Source organism: Lichenostomus cassidix, chromosome 9 (genome assembly GCF_008360975.1).
Source record: "Lichenostomus cassidix isolate B80296 chromosome 9, HeHo_3.0, whole genome shotgun sequence".
In the NCBI taxonomy this organism is placed as follows: Eukaryota; Metazoa; Chordata; class Aves; order Passeriformes; family Meliphagidae; genus Lichenostomus; species Lichenostomus cassidix.
In genome coordinates, this window is record NC_139490.1 from 20,311,343 (window position 1) to 20,337,523 (window position 26,181).

General features: G+C 41.3%; 1 protein-coding gene across 1 annotated transcript in view; it reads left to right on the forward strand.

Annotated features, from left to right (window-relative positions):
* Positions 1-26,181, forward strand: part of GPC1 (glypican 1) — a 252,754-nt gene that overhangs the window by 26,424 nt on the left and 200,149 nt on the right. Inside the window, exon 2 of the mRNA XM_085069746.1 lies at positions 18,358-18,459. The gene's annotated coding sequence lies outside the window, so the exon portion shown is untranslated. The remainder of the gene's footprint in view (positions 1-18,357; positions 18,460-26,181) is intronic.

Consider the following 26,181-nt stretch of genomic DNA (forward strand, 5'->3'; position numbering starts at 1 on the left):
TCTCTGTGTAATGACAGAGTAAAGATGTCTCACAGAGAGCATAGAAAAGCTTGGGGAAGTAGGGAAGTCACATTAAAAATTATCATTATTGGTAGCCCATGAATAAATTGTCAGCACCATTCAGCCTAACAGTCCAATCCCTATGAAGCATTTTAAGACACATTTGTGTTTAGCGGCTAGTGAGAGTGGGAAACTTGTCATTCAGTTCTACTAGGCACAGTAAGTGCCTCTTCACCAAGGGGCCTGTGTTACTTGCAGCCCCCATTGCCCAAGAAAGCACTGACATCCTCTGTCTGTGGCTACTTCAAGCAGCCAGATGAGTTTGTACCAGTGAGCCCAGCATGAACCAGTTACAAAACACATCCCAGAATCCAGCCAATAAAGGCCACTGGAAGCCTGAGCTCTGAGTTTCAGGTCCTCACTTTACCTTTCCCATTGGTGAAGCCCCTCTTTCCATTCCAACCCAAGCTATTCTATTATTACCTATAAATGGGCAAGGTCTGTTAAACTCCTACAACATACTTTTGCAGCTCCAGACATTCAAAACTCCCACCCCCATATCCAGTGGGATGGCATACTCCAGGAACTGGGCAGTACCCACTTGATAAACAAATTTGCATTTCCCTGAAGGAGCAGCATGATGCTATGTTATCTGTAAGTTACTAGAGAATCAGCTTTATTGTTTGCTATGGGAACATACATTTGGGATAATGAGACTAAGTTACAAAGAAAAGAAACCACACAGCATCTTACCAAAGTTAATACTGAATAAGAGAGACACTCTAACTTCTGCAGCCTTTCACTTGCTGATGAGGAGGCTAGTTACCTATTGGAACCTAGTAGAGGCTTAATATGTCCTGGAGAACTCCTGATGGAATGTCTTTCCTACTCATGTTTGAAGTTGGGTCTGTCCTACCTAGACCACAAGATTGTTTGCTCTTTTCTATAAACCAAAAGGGAAGATCCAGCTTTCTTTTCTTGCCCATTCACCATTCTTCTATTCGGAAAGTTAAGACATCATATGACCCTGAAGATGTTTGGGTCCTTTTGTCTCCTCCCCTAACACTTTGATGAATATGCCTATTTCTGTTCTTTTTCTGGATTATATATTGCCTTCATCTTTGTGTCCTTTCGTGTTCATTACTGGAGACTTAAGACACAGTAGCAAGATTTTATATATTTTCTATTACAACATTTTATAATTCTACCTGCATTTTAACAAGAGAAGTAAAATTCACTACTGGCAATGCTTTGAGTTAAAAAACACTATTCAAAAATGAAGGCATTAAAAAATTGAGATGATGCCTCTTATAATTGTCACAAGATTGCATTTAGAGTAACCATAGCACATAGTGTGCAGGAAAATGTGTTACTTTGGCTGGAAAACACTGCAACTGCATAAATTTTTGTTCAAATCTGCTGCAATATTAGTCGAGGTCCTTGTATTACAAAAAAATTTCACTGTGATTAAGTGGAATTAGTGGATGATACAGTACTTAATGCAGAGGTAATAATACGATTTCCCTCATTAGTGCAGGACTGCTATAGCTTCTTAATTGATTTTAATCGGCATTTAATTAGAAAATGTGAATCCCCTGTGGCTAGTTCATATATTACACTATTCCAAGGTAGACTATTATTTTTTTTTACAAGTACCATCCCAATTTCAGGTTAGGAAAAATACGAAATCTTGTATTTGGCCTGTGACCTTTGAGAGTCTTTATGTCACAGACTTGGGCTGTTTATCAGCTCTGAGCCTCTACAGGTCACCATCACCTGCCTCAGGAGAGAATCCCTTTTTCTGTCTCAGCTTTTCCTCTGTAGCAGAGTTTCCTAGTTCCAAAGTACCTCACAGACTGTTATAAAGCATGTATCCAAATATTTCTTAGGGAAATAATGCAAGGACTCGGTGTTCAGAACTTGTGGGAAGATGCAGACAGAAGTTTTATCATTTCTGTTAGACTGAAAACACCTGTGAACCCATATATTGAAAGGGTGGTGACAGGTACTCAGTGTAATACCATATTGTTTCACCTCCAGAAAGAATGACTTGAAATAGAGAGGGAGAATATCCCACTCTTTGAATGAATAGTACAAAGAAATCCCTGTGCTAGCATGATATGAAAGTTTTATTGCATTCTGGATTTTCAATTGTGCTGTATTAAAGCATATTAATATTTGGTTTTTCTAGGGCAGTCAAAAATCATTGGTAATGTTGAATTTTTCATTTACACTGGTGCCAAATGATCAGCCTTTGTGCTCCAAGGTCAGTCAATCATTCCCCTCTGGTGGAACATTTCTGCCTTTAAGGCAAATGAAACTTTTTTCTCTCTATCTCAAGTGCAGATAACTTATGGGACAAACTCACTAATAGTTCATTGTGTGTGTCATGGCTGTTGCCCTATGATCCATCAACATACCCAAAATGAAAAGTGATTTCCCTGGAGACTCAGAGTAGAGCTGCTCACAGCTTTTTCCTTGTGTACCTGAATTTGAGTAGATTCTCTCTTAAGCATCCAGATGAGGCAGTCTCTCTACCCAGCCATGTTGTGACTTGCTAAGAAGGAAAAAATCCCTAGAGTCTGATCCAAAATGGGGTTTAATATATGGAGATCTTGATTCCAAGGGCATTCAGAATAGTAATCATTCCCACCACTGGAACAACATGAGCTCATGCTGAAGCAAAATTGCATTTAAACAAAATGATCTCTGAAAACATTAATCCTAATAGTCCATTTTGTAATGGAAACCTGCAGGGCTATTGCCTGAACTGTGGTTTTGCTGTGAGTTGATGTACAGTGTAGATTTAACAGTCATTTGCCTAGTACAGCAAAGGAGAAGACAGGTGTGGCTGGCCTTAAACCCTGCATAAACCCTAAACATTACTTCCAAACAAAAGCATCTGACCCTTTGGTTTCTGGCTTTGTTTGGCACAGAAGTGTAACTACAGTGATTTTTCAGTGACATTCACTCATTTTGTCTTCTTTTAATATTGCTGCACTGAGATTGGTGGTATATGGAAACTTGAGTAATTATATCTGTCTGCATGGTGTATTTAGCCTTACAACACAATATTCCTTTCTTTGCTTTACATCATTTTTTATTGCCTGTGTTCTGAAGCCTTTGAATTTAGCTCAGACTGTAAGGTTGAAAGCTGTTGATTTCTGAAAGGTAAAAATTAACAAACTCCTCCAAAGCTCACTAAATCAACATACTTGTTTCCAAACCAGAACCAACAAAAAGGTTGTTGAAGAGACCTGTTTGAATCTGCTTCATATCCTTGCTTTGTGCTGTGTGCCAATCCTGCTTTCCCCCTTTTAATTTTTTTTTTCTAATAGAATGTCTTTGTTTCTTCTTTCTCACCTACTATTGCATTTTTCATCTGCCTTCTGTATTTGTCTCCTGTACCTCCTTCAAGATTTTCTACCAAGGCAACTTCCATCCTGAAGATAGCATTTTTTGAGAAAATATCTTCCAGTGAATTATCATCAGACTGGGGGCTCTTAGATGCCCTGTAATGGTGGAAATCAGACATCCTACACATTGAGCAGGATTGACCAGAAACTGTATTCTTTTTCTACTAGCATTTGACTTTTGTACTACCTCACTCAGGCTGGCAGGAATAATTCCAGTGAAAAGCATGGCATGAAGTGTCGCTGGATCTCAGACTGTAGATCCATTCCATCTCCAGGTTGGTTGTTTTGGACTTTCACAGGGAGCATAACACCATTTTTGAGTCCAACTCCATGGTGCTTCAATGAGCAGGGTGCCCACATCTGAGGTCGTGTAATCTGCACTTGTCCTTGTTGGTCTCTGCACAGCCAGTTTTCATTTTGCATCTGCAGTACTGGTTTTGTGTGGACATCTCAGGCATCTTTAGCACTTTAGCACTAAAAGTGCTAATTATGCTCTTACTGGGGGCAGAGGTAGAACGGCTGCTGACTGCACTGGAAAGCAGTCTGACAAACGCAAGTGGTTTTGAAAAGCCCAGTGAAATGTTCTACATGTGTCCTGCTCTTCTGGAGGATGTTAAGAGCACTCCCTGATGGTCCCTTCAGACCTCTCCTGCAGTGATGGCTGCTGCTCTGCCAAAGCCAAGGTGGAGAGAGCATTGCACAGGAGCTGTACTACATGACCTACCCCTGCTCAGGCACAGATGCTACCTAATGTGACACATTTCAGATAGACCTTTAAAAGTGCTTATAAATGTAGTTTTGGGGTATGTGTGTCCAAGGTTAAGTTAGAACCACACATCGGTTGACTGTTGTTCTGCAACAAAGACAAACAGGTGTGAGAAGCACGTGGGAAGTTGAATAAAAGTACAGTGCCTGAATCTGATCTTGAGATAAATTTGTGAAATGGCTGCTCTCCGTGTTTCTTAACAATGAGAATCTCTTACTAGCCCAAAGTGGGAAAATGCATTATGTTTGTATGTAATAAAATGAGTATGTCTTTGAAAAATCTATTTATAGGCCTTGTCGATGGCAGCCGTTCAGCCCACTGCCTCACTGCTACCTGCCAATTTTCTCTTTATGCTTCTATTAACTGGAGCTTTGGGATTCACAGTTTATTCTAATTCATTCTTAATGATAGGAAGCCAAAGTCTCTTGTGTACTCAGTACTTGTGAGATACATTGAAGCACTGGAGTCAAACTTCTTATGAAGAGGGTTTTTTTTTTAAATTTCTCTATACTTCTAGATGATTTTTGCAGTGATACATTGGGACTATCAGGATCAAGACTGGTGTCAGAGCAGAATGCATCAGTAAAAATAAAGTTCTGTAATCTGCATTGTTTTAAAGAATTTTGAGCCTATGTTTTAAAGAACATAGACCCATACATCTATATATGATTTCTTGGTCTCAGGAATATTCCTTTAGTCTTTTAGTTAGGGACTAAATAAAGGTTGCTGTAACTTTTATTCAGGCAAACTTTGTATTTTTGAGGTGTGATTCCATTGAAGGCATTAGAGACACTGATGGGAAGTCTGCAAGCGAGTTCAGCACACTCAGGGCAGGCAGAACAAGCTCATGTGGGTCAGGAAAAACTTTACTTGTGAAATACCATTTTCCTTTATGTGTCTCAGTAGCAAGTGCTGGTGCCTGCTCTGTGTGTGTGGTGGGGTAAAGATCTGTGCATGTTTGTGATATCTAGTTGATCCGTTTCAACAAACTTGGTTTCATTTCCTCCACACAGATAGCAAGTCCAAGGAAGATGTATTTAGAAAGAGGCACCTTACTTAAGTTAAAAGCTATAAAAAGAGCTAATTCTTTGCATTAGGTAGACAAAACAATCCTTTATTGTCCCAATGTGGGTGAAGCATGACAGAAATGAAGGCTCTATACGAATGACTTAATAACAAGATCCAGTGCCTTGCATTGTTCTCAAAGCTGCTTAAGGGTGTTGAAGGAGAAAATGTAGTCTCAGGTCATATCATGATATTAATAGGTGCAATAGCACTAGTGTCCAAGGGAATTGCTCTGTTTGTGCCAGGACTGAATTGAAATCTTCATGGTTGGGTTTTTTTTCAGATAAATGCAGTAACAGAAGACTGTCAGAAAATTAACAGAAAAATGATTAGTGGTTATCAAGACTACAAGCACTTCTATCCTGATTGTATTACCCCTTGGGCAGCCAGGAAAGCTATAAAAGAAAACAAATTGTCTTCTGTAGCAAACTGACTGCTTTAATTTCTGCTTTCATTTAGAGATAGATATTTGAAAAATATTAAATGTTTCTAAGCTGTAGAAAAACACCACTTCAGTTAACCCCAAAGGAAGAGAAAGAACAATAGGTGAAAATGCAGTGGACTCAAACAGAGAAATTAAATTGATGTCCTGGAAAAATAAACACTGATCAGGGAATCCTTTCATTGATGGGTGCCCAGAAGTCACAGATGCATAAAATGGTTAAATACTCCTTTACCCCTTCCCCCCTTTTTAACCTGAATTTTAAGAGTTCTCTGTATGAGATTATTTTTCTTCTTTCTCTGTACTGAGGGTTTTTGTAGAACAGCAGTAAAAATACAGAAAGGAAATGGAGAGTCTGCTGAGGACAAGTGACCTAATTTATGGCTTTATGTCCCAAATCTTACCAGAATGGCCAAGGATAACATCAGCTAGTTTGCTCACAGTTACTAATTATGAGAAAGCTTGGCAGAGAGACCTGAACCTTTTTATTAGACTAAGTAATATGGCTGTGGAGAAAAGGAAAATACCTGGAGTAAATAAGATCTTCTACAAATTCATTAAAAATATATTACTTGGATTGTTGGAAGATGCATGTCTTTCTGACCAGACCATGTTGGTTACCATGCAAACCTTCCAAACTGCCATTAATGGATGCACAGCAGCTCTGGACAATTTATTTGTTCATGTTCGAGGATGCAGGGCCTTGAATGGACATGATTTCCAGACGGTACCTGATAATTTTGGGGAACATATGGCAAACTTTGAGACAATTTGGAGTGGGTTTGCCGGAGTCAATGGATTTAGATCAGTTGTATGCTGGTTGAGGAGCTGGCCAGTACACAGATACAGGGGAGGAATAAGGAAAAGGTGCAAATGTCAGTGAAGTTGCTCTGAAAATGAGTAGTTACATAATATAAAGAAACAATTATCTGAGGGGAGGGGGAGAAGAGAAGGCTATGTGACCTTTTCAATGCAAAAGAAAACTCTGAGTCAACGCTGAAAAAACAAATGGCAAGGTCATTAGATTGACAATGAATAATAGAGCAGCTAAGAAAGGCAATTGTGTGCTTCCATTCTTAAGAAAGCCATTTCTTCTGGCAACCAACCATCCCAACCAGAGACTGGAGTCTTATTAGAGTAGGAAATGAGTTGTTCTGCTGACTTCACACATGTAGTGAATTGGCTGCAGAACTTCTACAACAAAGTTCTTTTAAAAGAAGTACCAAATTACAGATGAGATTTGTTAATATGCCTCACAGCACTCAACAGTGCTAATACAGACCAGAATGCACACAACATATGGAGCCTAGGTATGGATTGAGACGTGTTAAATTTGACTCTCAAATTAGATTGATTATGTTAGTGTTAGACAAATATTATCTGAAAGGACACAAACACAGCAGTTGTCAAAACAGAGCACCAAGCAGAAAGATGGATGTGGCATGCCCAGGCTTAGCTGGTTCCTGTACTGAACCTTATCAGGAACTGAAGCTGCACTGGTTTCTCACTTGTGTGAAGCGATTGCTCTGTGTGATGGCAGCCAAGTCCCAAAGATCTGATTGCAAAGATTAGGAAAAGGTTCAGTGTTACTAAACTGCTGTCATTCTTCCTGTTCTCCACAAGCACGAAAGAAGTGTATTTTGAGATATAAGGAGAGACAATTAAAACTTCTGTTTTCCCGTGCAGGGAGAGTACAGGACATGCCATAACACTTGGTGTATCAGGTTCATGTGAGGCGATCCATCCAGAAAGGCAGAACGCCTGCTGAGAGAACTAACAAAAGACCATTCACCAACAAAGCACCAGCAATTAATCCTGGAGTTATACAGGGTTGTAGGCTAGTTAGAGGCCTGGTGTAAATGAGCACAGTCTAATAGTGCCCTAATTTACACACAGCTCCTATGGTATTTAAAGCTATTTACAGTAAAAGCATTAGTTTTTATAATTTGTCCTGTCAGAGGAGAGATTCTCTTCTGTATTGCAGTGTTTAAGTGCTGGTTTCAGCATGTGCTGGTTTCAGCATTTGCTGGGAGAAGAACAGTCAGGTCAGCTTTTCTGGCTGGAAACTGTTGTTCTATTGAAAGTAATTGCAGTTTTCATGATAAAATGTTGTATGTGTTATATTAAATGTATTCCTATACTCTTGTATTGAGCAATGGTGTAATTAAGGGATATACTAGGATTCCCACTGTAGAAACCAACCACCTATTCTGAAGACTTTAATATAGCTGTAAAAGCTGATTATATGTTGGAGTGTGAGTGTAAAGATCTTGGAGAAAGAGCTCTTTATCGCACATAAAAGACGTCTCTGTATAATGGCTTATAAACATCTTCCCTCAAAACCTGACAATATTGAAGGGAGACGATGAGGAGCTACTCAAAAATCCATTTAACTGATAAGCTGAATGCTCCTAATAAGCCAATTTCAGGCGTCACAGTGAAATAAGTGAAAACACAGTCTGAAGCAAGCATGTCAGCCATAAGAAATCCTGCCCTTTCAGGACAGCTTCCATAGAGTGTGTTCTTTAGAACTCATATAATGTTGACAATGTCAGCCCCCACAATTGGCACCTGCTGCCAGTCTCTCAGTGCCAGGTACTGTAGGAGTAGGTGCTGTGTAGCAGAGACTCTGGGGCAGCTGATCCCATCAGTCACCGAGAGGTTGTTCTTAAAAATGGCCCAACTTGATTAACTTCCGGACAGGAGCAGCACCCACTGCCTGTGGGACAAGCATGTGGCCCAATGGGCCATGATGCTGAGGGTGTCTGTGCCTGAGTTTATCTGGACTGGAGGTTGCTCTTTGCCTATCACACAGCAACCTCATTCATTTTCAGTGTACTCTTTAGAGATTTTTGGCAGTAGTTTATTCAGTAACTAAAATTTTCTGCTTACCAATTCAGTTTCAGAATAGGAATAGAAAACCAAACAGAGGGTACAGATGGGAACAGCAGCTGAACAGGGCAGGGTGAGCCTCAAGTGAGTGACAGTTCCTAAGCAAAATGCTCTACATTTCTTAAACTCTTGGATTTTTGCTATTCTGGCACAGCCTGTCTAGAAATAGCACTGCCTGGGATCAGCTCTCCTTGCAGCAGTGGGTTATGGGCAGAGAGCAGCCCTTGTGCAGTGAGGGGCAGCGTGAGCTCTCTGCACATGGAGCTGTGCAGCCCATCCGACTGGGCTGAGTGCAGGGACCTTGCCTGGGAGCCCAGGCAGCCCTGGCACCTGCAGCATCAGAGCCCAAATGGGCCATAACCAGGCTTTGTCTTCAAAATAAGGGGCTCTGGCCATAAGGCTGAGCTCTGTGCTCACCTGAGTTTGAAACTGCCTGTTACTCTCCAGTCCTACATCATCCTCTTCTTGCTTCTGCCTCTTTAAGGGCAGAACCTTCACGCCTTAATTTGCATATATGGTTGACATAATTATGCATATAAATTAAGACATGCTCTTTTAACTTCATCACTTTTTTGACTACCCCATGAAAGAGATTTAAGGACACCTCTGGTCAGTGAAGGTGACTTAAAACTAACTGGTTTTATAACAAGTGAGTACACTTTGTCTGTTTCAGCTGGGTCCTGACCAGCAGAAACATCTTAAACCATTCCAGGTTTGTTCTCAGCTCATGTCTGATGGCTCCCTTAGGGCCATTATATTGTTTTTTATATATGTATATATTCATATCCATATCTATATATAAACTCATTTTTAATCTAAGTTCACTTAGATAAAATAAACGATTTCAAATACTTGGAAAAGAAAAGAAAGGACAAGTTTCTTTCTTGTGCAGAGAACTGAGTCTTCCTTGAAGACTGAGCACTTTGATAATTTTCTGCAGCAGTTATCTTCAACACCAGATTTTGGCAGAACATGATTGAATTAGGGCCTGAGGGTAAAAATTCCATTTCAGGAGTGTGTTGGAAGAAGGAGTCTGCCAGCACAGAGACAGTATCTGCAGTGTAAAACTTTGGGAACAGAAGGGGTAAGGTCAGAAGAAGGGGCCACGGTGGGAGCCTCGACTGGTGAGGGAGCAGCAGACAGAAAGCCTTGGCCAAAGTCCCTTTGAAGTCCGTGGCAGAGCCAGTTTGAGGCTGAGGCACCTCAGTGGAGGTGAGAGAGGCTGTGGGCAGAGCTGTGAACTTCCCTGGTGGGAAAGCACACCCTGTACAGGCTGAGGGTAAGGTGGATTTTTCTGATTTTAGCCCAGTATTTCAACAAAATCCTGTCTCTGTATATATATATATTTTTTTTTACATATGTCTTTATTTTACCCTAGTTATGGGATGAGGACATTGGCAGTAAGTGCAAATGAGCATTTTCTTCTATGTGGTTGAAGACCACGCAATCAAAAACATGACCAGGGACATTGGTGTTAAGCACAAGCTTAACTTAATCCACCCCTGAACTTCAGCTACTTGCATTGTGCCTTTTTTGTTTGTTTTAATCACTGTGTCACTCACTTTTGTTGCTTGAAGCTGGCAGCATTTTATTTAATGAAGAGCATTTGCTTAATTCATTCTCAGTTTCTAGAGCCCGTGTCTGTGATGGGGTAAGATCTGGTTACCAATTCATCATTGATTGTGAGTGGCCCAGCTCCTCATACCCAGTGCAGCAAAGTCCAGCCTTGTGGAGAGCCTGGAGCAAACTCCAGGAAAGGTAAACATCTGTTTGGATGGAATTGCCTGTAAATGCCTGGGGCAATGGCACCCTGCAGAACAGAGAAGTGCTCCAGGACAAATCCTGTGCACAGACATTGAAAAGGGAAGGGGAGATAACAACTGGTAGTAACTGGAGGCATTTTTGAAAAAGAATAATTTTTTTAAAAGTCAAATATGAAACTTTCTGTGTCGCTAGAGTGTAAGAAAATAAGGTGCTGCTTTACCCTGGTGTCTCATCAAACGAGGATAAGCATGTTGCTTTGAGGATGTGCACTGTGGGGAACTGTGGATTCTGTCCAGTTCTTCAGGCCCTGTGACTGCCGACTCCAGTAAGCTGGACTGCAGGAGCTGGGTGTCTGCTGAGCAAACTGCGCAGGAGAATGAACAAGTATTAACCTTTTTCTCAGGGGTCAGAGCGCAATCAAAATGCCCTTCCACAGAAAGTAACGGAATGAGATTAATTTTACATGCTACAGCTATGATTGTCCAAGTGTTATGGGTAAGGCAGTATAAATTCAGGCAGACAGGGTTTCATTAATTGAGGGAATTTCCAGGCTAATTTCCAGGTGTTCAGGGACCTGACCTATTTCAATTTGAATAATAACTGATGACAGAGTTCGATATGCACCAGCCTTCTATTTAAACAGAGGGGAGAGAATTGTTTTGGGTTGGGGCTTCTAATTAGTATTCCGCAAATATGGCATCATTTTGCTAAACCCAGCTATCACTTATTTCCTTGTCAGATTTAAACTTAAAAGAAAATCAGTGCATTTAACTTTGCTCCATGTAAAAGATTTAAAAAAAAAAAAAAGCAAAAAAGCAAAACTAAACCACAATGTTGTGCTATATCTGGTTATTGATTTAAGTTTTATTCTGAATTAAAGGGGACAAAAGAAACCAGAAAAACTCTCAGATACTCCTTAAACTCTTCCTTTGATAATTAGACTTTAATTTCAAGTTTCATTTAGTTAACAGACAACTACGTTGGCCATTAACTTTATCTAAAGTGGATGCTAATTAATGCTAAATTACACTTCCTAAGGTGCTACATGTTATACCCACCAGACTACCACCAGTCACTCACCATTCACTGTGTCAATAAGAGGGAACCAATGAAAGAGAATGACCAGAAACCAGGGAAGACAATTCTATTATCAGCTCTGTTCTTCCTATTATTTACTGTAACTTGAAGTTACTTGCTGAGTTTTAAAATTTCAGCTATAATTTTTAACTGTAGGGTTTTTAGTCTATTAAGAAAGAACTAGTCCTAAACCTCTGAGGAATCAGTTAATATTTAATGCTCTTGTCCTCTGACGACAAAATTTCACTAGTAGGTAACAAAGAAATGTGTTTAGCTCACAAAGGCCTTGAAGCACAGCACAATATAGAATACACACCTTTAATACAGGGTTAATTCAGCTGTTTTCAACATCACTTTTAAGTTAATACAAAACATTATACTTGCCTAAGGTAACAGTGGCACTGAGCAGCTGCCTCCTGGTAACTGTTGTTTGTATTTCATTATGGCCCTGAGTGCCTGACAAAGATACTTCTGGTGCTGCACACTGTGCAAATACTTAGAAGAGGAAAGACCCCATCTCTGGGGTGTTTGCAGTCTCCTAGATGTAATCAAAAGGCAATCCACTGACTTTGTAGATTGCTGTAATAAGCTTTAAGTAGAGGGAGGTGCTTTAAATGTGCAGTCTCTCACTTAAAACCAGGTTTAACCTTTACTGTGGTACTGCCTGGCAGAGCCAGATATCCATTAAATCACTCAGATTCCCTGCTGAGGTTTCCATCCATTTCCATTTCTCTGCTCTGACTTCTCCTGGCTGTAGGGGGAATACAGTATTTTTCACTGCCTGGCCCAAAATCTTGGCAGAAATACTCATGACAGTTTGGGATTCAGCATACAGCACCTCTAGAAGTAAACTTGTGCTAACAGCAATCTGACTCCTAACAATCAGAGCAGAAGTAAAATAAGGCAGCCCCAAATGTCACCATCAGATTAATGACAGATATGAACTAGAAAGCCAATGCAAAATAGTTCCTGAGAATAACTTCCTGTTCTCTGTCCCATGATTGCAGAAACAGTTAAGCACAGGCATCTGTGCAGGGCATTTCTCCATTTCTGGGCAAAGTGTGAGAACCCATGCTGAACCTGGGACTGGGGAATGCAGGTTCACACAGTACACACAGTACCTGGGAGTGGGGAATGCAGGTTGTGTGATGCTAAGTAGCTCCCACAGTTCTTGCCAGGATACATTATTTCAGCATTTGTGAAATATTAAGTTTATAAAGAATAGTGACTTCTTGTTCAAGAAATAGCATTAAGCTCTCCCGTGTAATTTTATTGGTTTTCATTCTCATAAAGGCTAATAATCTTGTTTAGTTCCTTGTCTTTGCTGTGAAGTACATTTGCAGTTTCTTTAATCTTTTCAGGATAAGCAAGCCAGCCAGAGGCTAAATAATTACTGACAGCTGCTAGGTACTGTCTGTCCTATTAGATGTGTTAATCAAATTTTGTAACTATATAGGAACATCAGTAATATAACATGCAGAGCAAAGTAGCTTTGTCTTTTTTTCACCAGATTCATCCAGAATGGTGTATTCTGCACATTTTTTTCTACACAATTTCTCAGAATCACAGTGTGAGCTGGAAGGGACCTTAAAGATCATCTACTTCCAATGCCTGTGCCATGGGCAGGGACACCTTCTACTAGACCAGGTTACTCAGAGCCCCATCCATCCTTGCTCCCACCACTGCTCTTGGGCTTCTGGTGTTCTCTAGGTCCTCATGGCATCCCCAAACTCACCTGTGATTCCTGGAGCACAGGAGTGGGACCCAGAGTGGCTCCATCTGCAAAAGAAGTGAGAATGACATATCCCTTTTTTCATGCAGCATCTCTCAGTACAGTAAGTGTAAAATTAGATTTTGGATGTAGGACACAGCAGAGATTAATATTATGGGTTCTGGCCAGAAAAATGTACTCTAGGCAGATGTGGTCTAATGGGTTTAGTAGAAGCATGCTGTGCATGTGTAGGTATATCACCAGGCCAAGTCCCTTGTGCTGTAACTGCTGCTTTCAAAAGCTAATGAGACAAAAATGTTAATTTCATGACCCATCTCCAGGAGTTCTCACACAGCTCCCTCTCCCTTGGGATTTGGGAGTGAATTGAGATTTAAGGTCAGGCTGCTGTGGAAGCCTTATATGTTGGACTGGAGTAGAGAAGAACAAAGCCAGTGCTTGCAGTGGGTGGCTACTATTTATATGCAGTGACTAAAATAGGTCCTCTCTGCATTCCTGGTGTCCCCAGGCAGGTAGAGCACAAAGGGCCTGGCCCCTGAGCTGTCCCCAGGGTCAGATCCTGTGCACAGAGGGAGCTGGAGCCCCCCAGCCCTGTCCCTGTCCCTCTAGGGCTGGCACTGGGGGCTTGGGGCCACAGCTTCAAACCATTCCTGACACACTAATGGGCCTCCAGTGGGCCAGCAAAACTGATTTGCTGCTGCGTCTCTGCCTGGTCCCTCACTACCATCACATTCAGCCAGATTTTCTCAGACCCACTGGCTTTCCTTGAAGTCCTCCCCTTCTCCCCCAGTCATGTATCTGTTGCTTTAGCCTTAGGCAATAAATACCAGGCTTATATCTATCAAATAGTCCTAGCAAAACTGAGATTCCTCTGAGTAATGAGCTCAAATTAGTAATATTTCCATAACAGAGATCATAAAAAGGAGTAAAACCAAAAAACCTGTTTATTCTATTTCATCTCAAGGAACATTGAACATGAAATCAGATCTCAGGGACAAAACCTGGTCACTGCCACTTGTTCTGCTGTCACTTGTCAATTTTTAGATGTTCCTTCAGCATCTCCGTGCCTTGCTGTGTCAGTTTCGCTGTGCTCCTTGTCAGCTTCACAATAAGGAGCAACGGGAAAAATTGGCAACCGGCACACGCGAATCAGAGGTGGAATAAATTGATAAGGAGTGGTTAGAGAAGCATGAAGGCCTTGGAGCTCAAGAATACTGAAAATCCAGCATGGAATTAAAGATGTATTTTAGGCATGCAGTTAAAAACTGCACAAACTCTAAGACATGAGGAATGGTTCTGAATTAGAACAAAAGATGAAGAATCCATAAACATTGCCAAAGAAAGGTAAAATATAAGAGATGGTGCTAAGCTCCAGCAAAAGGAATCCAGAAGAGGCAGGAATTATGGTAATGAAACTGAAAAACAGATTGCAAGTTTTTGGTCTTCTGCTCTGGTTAGTACTAAAGCAGGAGCTGTGGGACGCTAGGAGGTTTTGCAGGATAACTGCTGTGTGTGTCTGTGATTCCAGAGACACAGACAAAATTCTGGGAAGCCAATGAGTTTTGAGTACACAGTTTAAGTACATACTAAGTTCATACTCACTAGAATGTTCTGCAGGCTCAGTAGGCAATCTCTGCTGCACCCTTGTCTTGTGTGGATCAGCCGCTGTCATGGCATCACTCTCAGGAAAAGGAAAGGTTTGGTGTGCACACTAAAAGGGGAAAAAAAAGTTAAAATACCTCTGACTACTCAAAAATAAATAGCCATGGGTTTCGGAACAAAAGAGCTCATGCACTTGACAAGACAGTCATGGTTATTCAATGTGTTCCCTGTGTGAAGAGGAACATTTGGGGGCAGAAGGAATTCTCTAACCCACCATCCTACACAGCTCTGGCCACTGCACTGGAAGATTCTGGCACTGATCTCCCAGCATCTGCTGGAACCAATGTATTTTTAGTTGCATGTCTGCTGGGGATTCTAAAACTTCAAGAAATGGAAATTTTAACACATCCCTGAATGGGCTGCTCTCATATCTACTTCCCTGGTGGTTAAGAAAAGAATCTCATCTTATCTAAATTGCTGCCATTCAGAGATTTTTGTTATGCCTGTATCTCTTAGGTAATGAAGATCCTTCTTTGCTTTGAGGAATTTCCTCTCCACACACACACACTTAGCACTAAACTCACTCTTTAAGAGCCTTGGGGACATATAATGGTTGCCCCATGCTTCTCACTGTAGGATTCTTCTCTTACCAATTGCTTATAATTTTGCCAAAGTGGAACCATTAGGTTCATTTCCCAGTCAGGGTTATTTTCCTTCCAAGGTACGGAAATGCTTGCAGTGGCTTTTTGTTTTGATTTGGGCTTGGGTTTTTTCCTTGTAAGTTTCAGCCAAAATGATCCAGTATCTGCAAGAATAAAGAGAGGGAAGAATAACTTTTGGGTTGTTTATTTGTTTTCAGTGGCTTAAAAAAAAAAAAAAAAAGGCAGCCTGGATGAGCATTTGGAAAAAGGCATCTTTGTTGTGGAAATAAATTCTATGATGTTTTGAAGTGCTCTGATACCATCTTGCCACTTAAAAAAACCTGATAAAAATTAAGTGTTCTGTCTTCATAGCTGGGCTTGGGTGAAAGTACAGCAAACAAGGCAGTGTTTGGGACCTTGCTTGGAAGAACAATGTTAAAACAGAATGTTGAATAATGCTCCAAAGAGTATGCCCTGTTTGCCCTGTCCCTTTTATGGCCCAGCTGAAGGAGCTGATGAATACCCCCAGCCATACACAGCTGAAGGCTGTGGCAGAATGCATTGCAGAACTTACAGGTGTAACCATTCTGGCAGAGTGTCTCCATTTGGCACTTTAAACGGGGCTGTTTTCATGTTATGGTTTGCATGCAATGAGCCACAGGTTGCCTTTATTTAGTCTGTCAGGGTCAGGCAGGCTTTCAGCCAGAGCTGTAGCCCTTCTGCAATCCCCTTCAGTCGTGCCAGCGTCCTTTCTCTGAAGGAGGGTACAGAGTTCCAGTAATGCTTGCACAAATAGTCGCTCTGTAATTGCCATCATTCCCGTGGTATGTTTTATTGGCAAACATCAAGTGTGTCTGAGGCCTGCTCTCGATGCCAAGGGTTTTTTAAGATGTGCTGAGCACCTCTCTGTCTCGCTGAGTTCAGCTGGCGTTGACAGCTCCAAATACCTTGCAAGAGTAAGCACTTGGCATATAGGGCAAGTGAGACAATCAGCATTTTATGCATGTCAGGATGTGATCATGCTTGTTTTAATCCACTCTCCAGTAAGCCTCCTTACAGAGAAACAGCTCTTGCACTTAATAAAGCCTGTGCCATCAACCAAACAGCAGCAAGTGTAATTACAGACTGTTTATGAGAAGGCTTTTGCATGAGAGAGTTATCTTTTGCTTTAGCCATGTTCGTAGCCTATTAAAATTTTAGGTGACTCAAATAAGACTTTCTTTCTTGTTCATGTAGAAATATGCCCCATCTTTTCATGCAGGTAATTGCATTATCTAAACACATGGGCTCTTCACACGTTTTGTCAGAGAAGCACTCTCAATGCCAGGTTGATGTCCCACTGTGTCTGTGCAAGGAACAGGATTTTTGGACAGTTAGTGCATCACACTGAGCACAGGCTGAGCATTACAGTATTTTGCAAAGTGTGGCCCACCTTAGGGAAGGGGGAAAAGGGTTGAAGTTTGTCTGTTAATGGGGCTTTTGTGTTTTCTGCTGACAAAACCTGTATGATGTTGATACAAGAGGAGGAAAGGAATGTCTGAAGTGAAAATGTTAGGAGTCAGAACTATTCAATCCCAAGTCATACAATCTGTCCCTAAAACAAGCATGTTGTGCACAAAAGTGCTCTACTGATGTCCTACACATCATGTCTTTCCGTGTTAGCAACAGACCCCTGCAGTCAGTGAAAAATAAATACATTGTTCAGTTTAGTTCTCCGTGGCACCAGAGAATCATTTGTATCGCTCCAGCATGGCAAGGCTGTGCTAGAAACCCTGGCTGTGTGTAGAGAGCATTTTGTTATTTATCACCTTAAAGTGTGTTCTTCTCTGGAGAACTGCTGCTTTTAATGATAGATTTTTGGTGATGTGAATGTAAAATACATCACAGTTTCTGGTATCTTTTTAATTTTATGGATGGCGCAGCTTAAAACCAGGTACATCAAATAAAATAACTACTGCTGAGAGTGAATAAAAGTTGGCAGGTATGGCAGTTTAAAATAGCCCTATTTTCACCCTAAATATAGCCTGGTTTAATTGAAATCTAGTGGTAGCTATGAGACAGCTGCTATATCAAAGACCAGTGACAGCCTGCTGAGGTTAAAAGAATACAGGCTGCCTGTGTCTCTGCTGAGATAAAGTGGCATCACAGAGAGCAGAGCAGCAGTTAGATTGATGAAAAGTTAAGTTTTTAAAGCATTGATTTGTAAAGCCCTTATGCAGTTTTATTTATAGTTTGTTTGTCTCTGTCCTAATAAAATAGGTTTCATTCTGAAACCAGAAATGTGATGCCGATCCCCAGCTGATGGTAACTGATTCAGTTCAGCTGGGAAGGAAGCCACAGATACAGCAAGTCAGTCAGGTGTCCCCCTGAAATTCTGCCAGCAATAATGACAGAATTTTGACTTTTTTCCATGAGAGAGTTTCTTAGAAATGGGTATTTCAGCTCCATGAGGTCAGCCTAAAACCACCACATGGTTTAGGGGTGAAGGATACATTAAGGCACCGTCTGATGCTTCCTTTGATTAAGTAAGTGATCTGATGGTGATTATGTTGGTACCCCACTCTAACAGCACCATGTGCACAAAGAGCAGAGACTTATTTCTAGGAGGGAGTTCTCTCCATTATCACAGGTGAAAAGTGGACGTTCTTTATTATCCCACTGCTTTCAATATTCTCTAATTAACAAGCACTTCTTTTAATTTCTGTGCTTTCTGGTTATTATTATTTTTTCAGCCTCATACAGTCTAAACCCCAGTCTCTCAGACTTATCCTCCCTGGTAGCTACTGACATTCTTTTTACTTGCTAGTACTTAATTAATATTTGCCATGTTCTTACTAAGGTAAGTCCATACTTTCTCATTATATGAAATTAAAAGCAGATGAGCTTAGTTCCCAAATAAGAGAAGCTTTAGCAAGATATAGGGTACCCTCACATATGGATTTTCTTTTGATTTTGATTCTCAGGAGAGCCCTTAAGACCTTCTATCAACCCTGTCAATCAAATAAATTGATGAATCATTGAGTCAGAGCTATGGCTACAAGCGGTCCTGCAGAGCAAGTTCTGAGGTGAGTTCCTGACTTTCTTGATTACTGCATGCAGACAAAGCCTCTCATGGCTGTGGATCACTGCAGAGGGAGTAAAAAACAAGGGAAGTGAAAGCTCATCTACCTCAGTGGTTTTGATTGCTCTTAGGAAGATGTGAGTTCAGTTCCCCTTCTGAGCCTCATGCTCCCTGGACTGGCAGGATCAGGAGGAGCATTAGAAAGGCAAAGCAATGCCTAAATAGGAAGAAAAGCATCCTAAAGTGGGATAGCCCAGGACAAAACCAGCAGGCAGGGAAAGCAGAGAGACTCAAGGAGTATGAGACAAAGACTATGTACAGTGTTACTGGAGGGTTTGCACAGACATGCTAAGAGGTTTCATCAGGATGGATGAATTATGTGTTCCTGTGAACTTTCCTGGGTATTCTGTAACTTGTGTTCTTTGTTGGCATCATTACATGTACTTGAGACAAAAAAATACTAATTCAGGAAGGGGACCACACCAACAACATTAACAATCCTCAGAGGGTTATTTGTATCCTTTGCTACCCCTAAGTATTCCTAAGCATCACTTGACACAAATATAGTTCTCTGGACTACCCTGAGAGTGAAGACTGCCCAGCCATCCACAGGAGGCTCCTGGCACACTGCAGGACAGGACAAGCAGGTAGGAGTCTATCCTCAGCATCCCCTCCAGGCATGCAGGAGCCCTGGAGCTCAGCTGCTTGATCCCAGCAATGATGTGCTGCTCTGGAGGCATCTAAGTGCACAAAGAGCCTCTCTGGGCTGGACCTGAGTTCTTAATGCTGTTCTTCATGAAGCTGTAACTTGAAATGGTTTCAGGTGACCACATTAGTAAATGGAGAGTCTGTAAAGTGCACATGAGAGTGGGTCAGAGCGCAGGGCTGACTTTGGCAATGGCCACTAGTGGGTCTGTAGCTAAAGGCATACAACAGTGCTTCACACTGACCCTCTGAGCTTCCAGCACTCTGTGCCTCAGCATCTCTCCAGCCAAGGGTCATATCTGAGATTAATGGCTATGTGTCATTCCCACTGATGTTAAGGGGATTTTGAGCAAAGAGGTTCCAGTCATCCCTACTGAGCTGACAAAGATGATTTTGCAGTTTTTCCCCTCTGCATTTGGCTATCTCAAATTCTGTTTTTGATATACAAAAGCAATGGTTAAAAGGATGGCATCAAAACTTTCAAATCCATATGAACAGAACGCTTAATCAAACCCCATAAATGGAAAAAAAAGAGGACTTTCACTGGCAGGCTATGCTGCATCTCTTGAAGAGTGAAGAGTACATTCATTATGCTACTTTTTTGAAGGGAAGGATTTTCATCTCCTTTTCAATAGATAGCTTTGAACAGTTCATTTCACAAAACATTAGGAAGGAAAGATTTGGGGAAAATTGTATTTCTCTGCCTTAAAATTGAGTTATGGGCAGGGTGTTTGCCGGCTCATTTTTCTTGTTTGTGTGAAACAGACATCTGTGAGTTGTGGAAAATGGGCAACGGGAGGAGGGAGGAAATTGTCCAAGCCTACATAAGAAGGTTAGAGAGTATACTGGTATAATTTATAAGGATTTACAGACACTGCTGTGCTTCCATACCCAAGAAGGCCATTGTGGACACACTGCACAGTGTTTTTGCCTTGCGACCCATCAAATCAATGGCAGCCATTGATGGGTCAGCTTTTGTCTGCCTTGAGGACATGGGAGCAACAGCAGCTATTAAATGAACAGCTCTAAATTCTGATCCTAGCACTGGTAATTGAACCTGAGCTATCAGGCTGATGCCAATCACACAGATGTTGGAGCCTGCAGCACGTGTGAAGACAGGGTGTCACAGTGCAAGGCTGGGTACAGTTTTCTTACAGGCAAGTACTTCATGAGCTTCTTATGCCATGAGAGACAGGAGGGAGTCTCCTGTTTCCACCAGGCTGGGTTGGGAAGGACAGGCAGTCAGAGATTTCAAAAAGCTCTCTCCTGTGACACTGGGTCAGTCTCCTTTTAGCAGAGAACTCTGGATATGCTGGTATCCAGTACAAGTCCCTCCTTGGCTAAGCAAATCCATGCACTTCCTAATAGTGTGGTGAATTCTCACTGCTCAGTAAGCTTTACTGAGCTTACACTTGGTTACAGCAGAGCCTGTATTTGGTTATGGACCTCGTTAGTGTTATAAAAAAAAAGAAAGCACAGAAATTAAGCATTTCATTATGCAAGTTTGGGAGGACAGCAAAGAATACATAGTGCTTCATTGTAGGAGCTAGTCTTTATTTTCTTAATATCTGAAAACATGAAAGAATAATTTCTTCTTTTATCAATTGTATGTTCCATTAGGAAACCATTTTGTCTTTTCCATTTTGAGCAGCTATAGTTATGAAAGTACTCTGTGCTTAATTGTTTTAATAACAAATTCTCATACTAAAGATATATGGATTATATATATTGCATCAACAAATCATATTTGTTAGCTGCTGCACTGGAAGGAAGAGGCACATTAGGCCTCTTCTGTTTTTGCAAACTCATTTTGATATCCAACATTAATATTTCCAAGCTTCTTTATAAAGGAAAGGATGTTCTGTTTCACTTGGAAACTGAAAGAGTCTAAATCTGACTGTAATTAGTTTTATATTCATCTAATACTGAGTAGAAATTAACAGAGTCCTCTTTTGGGGGAGAAAAAAAAGAAAAGAATATTTTGTAGGCTGGCAGTCATTGAAAGGACTCAAAGCCAGAAAATCTGGCCCTGATTTTAGTCTCAAACCTGAATCTGTGTTAAAGTCTGTTGAGGATGCAAACACCAGTCACATCAAAACACTGTGGATGCAAGTTTATTATATTGTAAGCTTCTTTTGGTTCATCGTTTCCTTTAACTCTGACAGGGAAGAGTAAGGGAGACTGGAAACAGGAAAAAAACAGTGTGGATAGAGCAGAACACAACAGCCACAAATAATCCAATATTTCATAATTTAATTTCACACTCACTAGGCTGCAGAGTCCCCACTAGACTGTGGGGAGAATAAGAAGGATATTGGCTTGACAATGGAAACGTCAGAGCTTAAAGAGGTCTGGCAGCTTTCTAAAAGTAAATGTGTGTCCTTCCTTCTCCCTCTATTTCTCTACTCAATATAGATTAAAGTGACCTCTGGAGATAAACTCTACTGAACCCCTCCAAGTAGTTCTGCAGTGTAGTTTTTATTTGTACAGTATGTGAAAGAAGAGTTCAGATTAAATTCCTGGCCTTTCAGAAAAGTTTTCTCTTCCTTAAAAAAAGGAAACAAAAAGAAAAAAGGGTATTTTATTTTAAAGCCAAAGCCTCTTTCATGGTCCCATGATCTCATGAGTTCTTTGGCTGGCCTGTGACCTTTCAACCTTGCACTACATGTTTCTTTTCTAAATTAGCTAGTGTTGAGACATCAATGGACGGATATCAATGTTATTATAAAAGGCATCATTCTCTCCCAAAAATGTCAGTGTGAGTGAGTCATTGCACCTAACTGCTTAGCTTTTATAAGGCAGCAAGGAAGATTTGAAAGTGTGCTCCAGGGTCCCCCAGTCCACCAACTTCTATTTAAAATGCCTTAAAAAGCAATGTCCCTGGCATCTGCTACAATAGAGGCAAGGGAACTAAGCTTTGCTCCTTTAGCCAGAGAAGAAAAGTCCTTCCTAGAGCAAAACTACGTATGTGGTGTGAAAATACATAGCTATTACAATTTATTTTGATTACATGTCCAGCTCAAAAGTAGCACTGTAAAACAAACCAACCAACAACTGAAAACCTGGTGAGAAAGAACTGAGGGTCCTGGTGAGTTCTATCATTTCTAACACCCCATGTCTCTGCATCTCCTTGTATTCATGCTCTCTGGTTTCTAGCAGGTTGAGGAAATGAAAGCAGATTAAGAGCTCTATTTTTAATCTTAAGAAGATGGGTTTGTGTTGTCTGGCATCTTGAAAAAGCCAACACTGGATGTTTATGTGGTGCTGACCAAAGAAACAGCAACATTACATGAGTATGTGCAATTATAAGAGTAACTCAATCTTCAGCCAGGATGAACTGCTGTACCTACACTGGCATCGCAGTGTCTTCTGAGGGCTTGGTCCTGAAGCACCCTTAAAATGACATAGCAGATGCAGTCACTGTCTTTGTGTTACAAAATGCATAGATCTGAAAATTAAAACCATGCTGGCCCAAATCCAGCTGTAAGTCTGCTCATGCCCAGTTACATCAGAAGTGAAGCTGGCAGACATTTAAAATGTGTGTCACCTGGTAATTATCTTACTAACTGTGCAGAGAAAAAGGCACAGGAAGGACCCATTTCCAAACTCCAAGTCAGATTTTCTCCCCCGTGTGTGGACAGCTGCCCAACATTTGCTGTTAGCTGTCCTGCCAGCTACCTGGTGACAATCCAGGCTTACCTGCTCCTCTGGCTGACACCCTCTCGGCGCTAGGTGTTTCCTGTAGCACAGACATAGCCTGGAGTGGGAGAGCCTCTGCTCCCCTCTGGAGGTGTTGGGTGCTTTTAAGTACAGCGCTGGCAGTGTTTCCTCACAGTCAGCTTCCCTAGAAAAACAGGTTATGTTGTACCTGACTGAATGTGAGGGGGAAAAATAAACACTTGAGCAGAACACAAGATAATTGTATTAATTCATCTAAGTGCTTTAGTCTGTAGTGTTTATTGTGGCAACAGCTGAGGATAAAGTGCCAGCTGAGAAGTTCCATTAGGGATGCCAGATGCCCGTATTGCAACTCCACACGTCTCTTTCTTCGTGGCTGTAACTTTTTCTTCTCAAAGAAGTCTGGGATGCTTGTCCCACATCCATGTGCCTTGGACCAGTGCTCAGCAACATGCTGTTGAGCTGGCATTCCTAGGAACAGAGTGTGTTCCTGCTCGTGTTTTTCTTAGGCCAGTGCCACAGACAGATGACAGGGAGAATGTGGGGAGATTTTTACCTGAAAAAGCTCTTTCAAAACCAGTTAGGTACAGGATATAACCTCTTGCATTATAAGAGGAAGTCATCTGAGTGCCACTTTTGCAGGAAGTGGGAGGAATCTTCTATATCTTGCCACAGGGGCATGCTGAAAGGACACATTTCTAATCTAGTTTTGGGGGCAATTTTGAGCCATTTCATGCAATCAATGTAAGCTCTGCTCATCAAACATAAACCAGATTCAAGTGCCATGTCCATATTCTTTGTTCATTGCTGCATATGTTTTAGAGAGTGGGAAAAGCTTTATTGAAAGTGTCCAGAAAGGATGAAATTTACTTCCTGGGGCAGACCAAATTAGCAGCAGTTTCTCTAACAAGTTTATAGCATTTATTTACTTTTTGGCCTTTAAGACTTCTTTCTACTGGGAAATCTCTGACTCGTATATAATAGAAGTCCAGAACAGTCCAGCAGGGTGGAGTCATTGGTAAGAGGTCATTAAGCAGTACATTCCTTCAAGTTGCTGCTGCAAAATTGGGTGGTTCAATTCAAAATACAGCACAGAGTGGTGATTACCTGCATTAGCCAGATTCTCTGTCTGAAATTACTCAGTTGTTCCTAATATTTCTCTGCAGAGTACTAGCCACACTGGGGAAATGAAAATTCCATTTAAAGGGAATTGGTCTCTTCCACCAAAGGGTCAAACAGCAGCTCAGCCCAGCCTTGGTGTACATTGCTGCACTTGTCCTCTGTGCAGCCCCTCTTCCTCTATTCCTCAGCAGCCAGCATTGTGATTGTCCTCACACTGCGGCCTCAGTCTAGCTCCCTCAAGACCTGGAAAGAGTCTTCAACTCTGTACATCTACTGAACACTAGCCTTGATTAATTAATCTGGGCACACAAATCCCAAAAGGTCTTAGTATTTGGGGAAGGCAAATGGTGACTTATGAAGTCAACTGAGATCAAGCTGGATTTGTCAGTTGTACATAGATGCCCCAGCAATTCAAAGGGATTGATCTGATATTTTTGGTGATCAAAACAACCAGACACGTGCTGTTTGAGCATGTCAGAAAAGCTTCCTGAGGGAATGTGAGCAGAGGGGAGGAGAAGATGCCAGATTTCCAATGAAGGAAGAGCCAGTGAAGAAGTAAGTACTTGTAGATAGCAAGGTGTAATCTAGTAAATCCTCTGAATAACTTAATTAGATTTGATTCAGCAAAACACATGTCCAGCTTCTGCTGAACACCAGCCAGTGTTGGGGGGGCAGGGAGCAGGAGGGGCTTTCATAAATCCTGTAGGATAAAGCTATTGCAGAAATTAAAGAAATTGGGCAGAAAAGGTACTGAGATACTCCTGGTTTGATGAAGATTTTTAATCTAAAGGTGTCAGATTTGCTGATCTTTCCAGAGAATCAGAAGTATCATAAAACTGGGTAAGGGAAGGAGGCAAGGGGTTTCAGTACAAGATGTTGGTAAGAGTGAGGAAGCTGTAGCTCAGTTAGGCTTTGCCCATCTCTTTTCTTTCCCCACTCCTCATTCTGTGTGAACTTTGTACTTGACACATAGGGAAAAAAGTAGAAACACCACTGAATTCAAGTGAGAATGCACTATGTTTTTATGTGGCATCAAAGATACAATGCAATTTGATAGTTATCTGTTTTTTTCCTGTTTTGGTTTTGCTGTCAAGACTCCAGGTTGCTGTAACTCAGCATAGGTCCATTTTGGAACCAGCTGGATGTCTGGTGGGCGTAATTGCGCTGCTGCCTGTACAGTTCTTGACTTGCATCAAGGTGAAAAAGAGAGGCATGTCCACTGCATTGTAAAAGTTTTGGGAAGTGCTAGAGAAATAAAGACATCTCTGCAAAAATTGAGGTTGTAGAAAGCCTCTGTTCACTTCTTGTTTTTAAAGGGTAACTTCCCCCACTTGTGCCAGATGATTTGGCTCTTCTTCATCATTCTTGCTTCATAATGCTTGGATCAGCTTTTCAGTGGGCAGTGCTTTTTGTCGGGACTGTCAAGAGGTGATCTCCAGAGCAGGATGGATTTTCTGTCTTCCTGTAGCTATCTTGCTGGCTGGCTGGCTGTGCTTTTTGCCTCTTCTGCATTTTGTCCACTCATCTTTGTGTTTCACTCTGCTTTTTCTTATCTTCCCCAGTTCTAGCTCTTTCTGCCTCTTTTTGGACAATCTTTTGTTCACTTTTTGCCAAGTTCCATCCTTTTAGCTGAGGATGTTCAGAAACTGGATCTGGTCCTCAGATATACACTATCCAATTTATAATGGATGCCAAAGATACGTTTTCATCATGACAGTTTGAAAATGTTTATTTCAATTTGTTTAAAATGTACCTAGGTCGAGTCCTGCATGTGCATGCAAACTTAACAGCAAAATGAGATGTACCACATCATTTAAGATCTGTTTGCTCAGGACAGGATCCTGTACAGCCTTGCAGATATCTTCTCTCTGAAAGAGCTTTTATCAGCTTGGGTTTATTTTAAATTTGTCTACTTATAAGCTTCTTGTTATGATAGCATGTGAGCATCTCAAAAGGCAGGTGGTTAGATAAGAAACACTCTTACCCCTATTTAGGAGATAAATGACCTGCTGATGGTCACTCCATCATGGAGGTTTGCAGCAGAGCTTGTAGATCAGCTGTAGCTTCAGAGAAGTGCCTGGGAGCTGGCAGTGTGATCTGTGCTGGGGCTGGCAGCCTGGTGTCTCACCGGGGAGCAGCAGAGTGCATATGAATAAGCCAAGTGTGTGCTGCGGTCTCCCAGGATTTTATCAGGAATGACATGACTTTAGTCCCTGCTGCA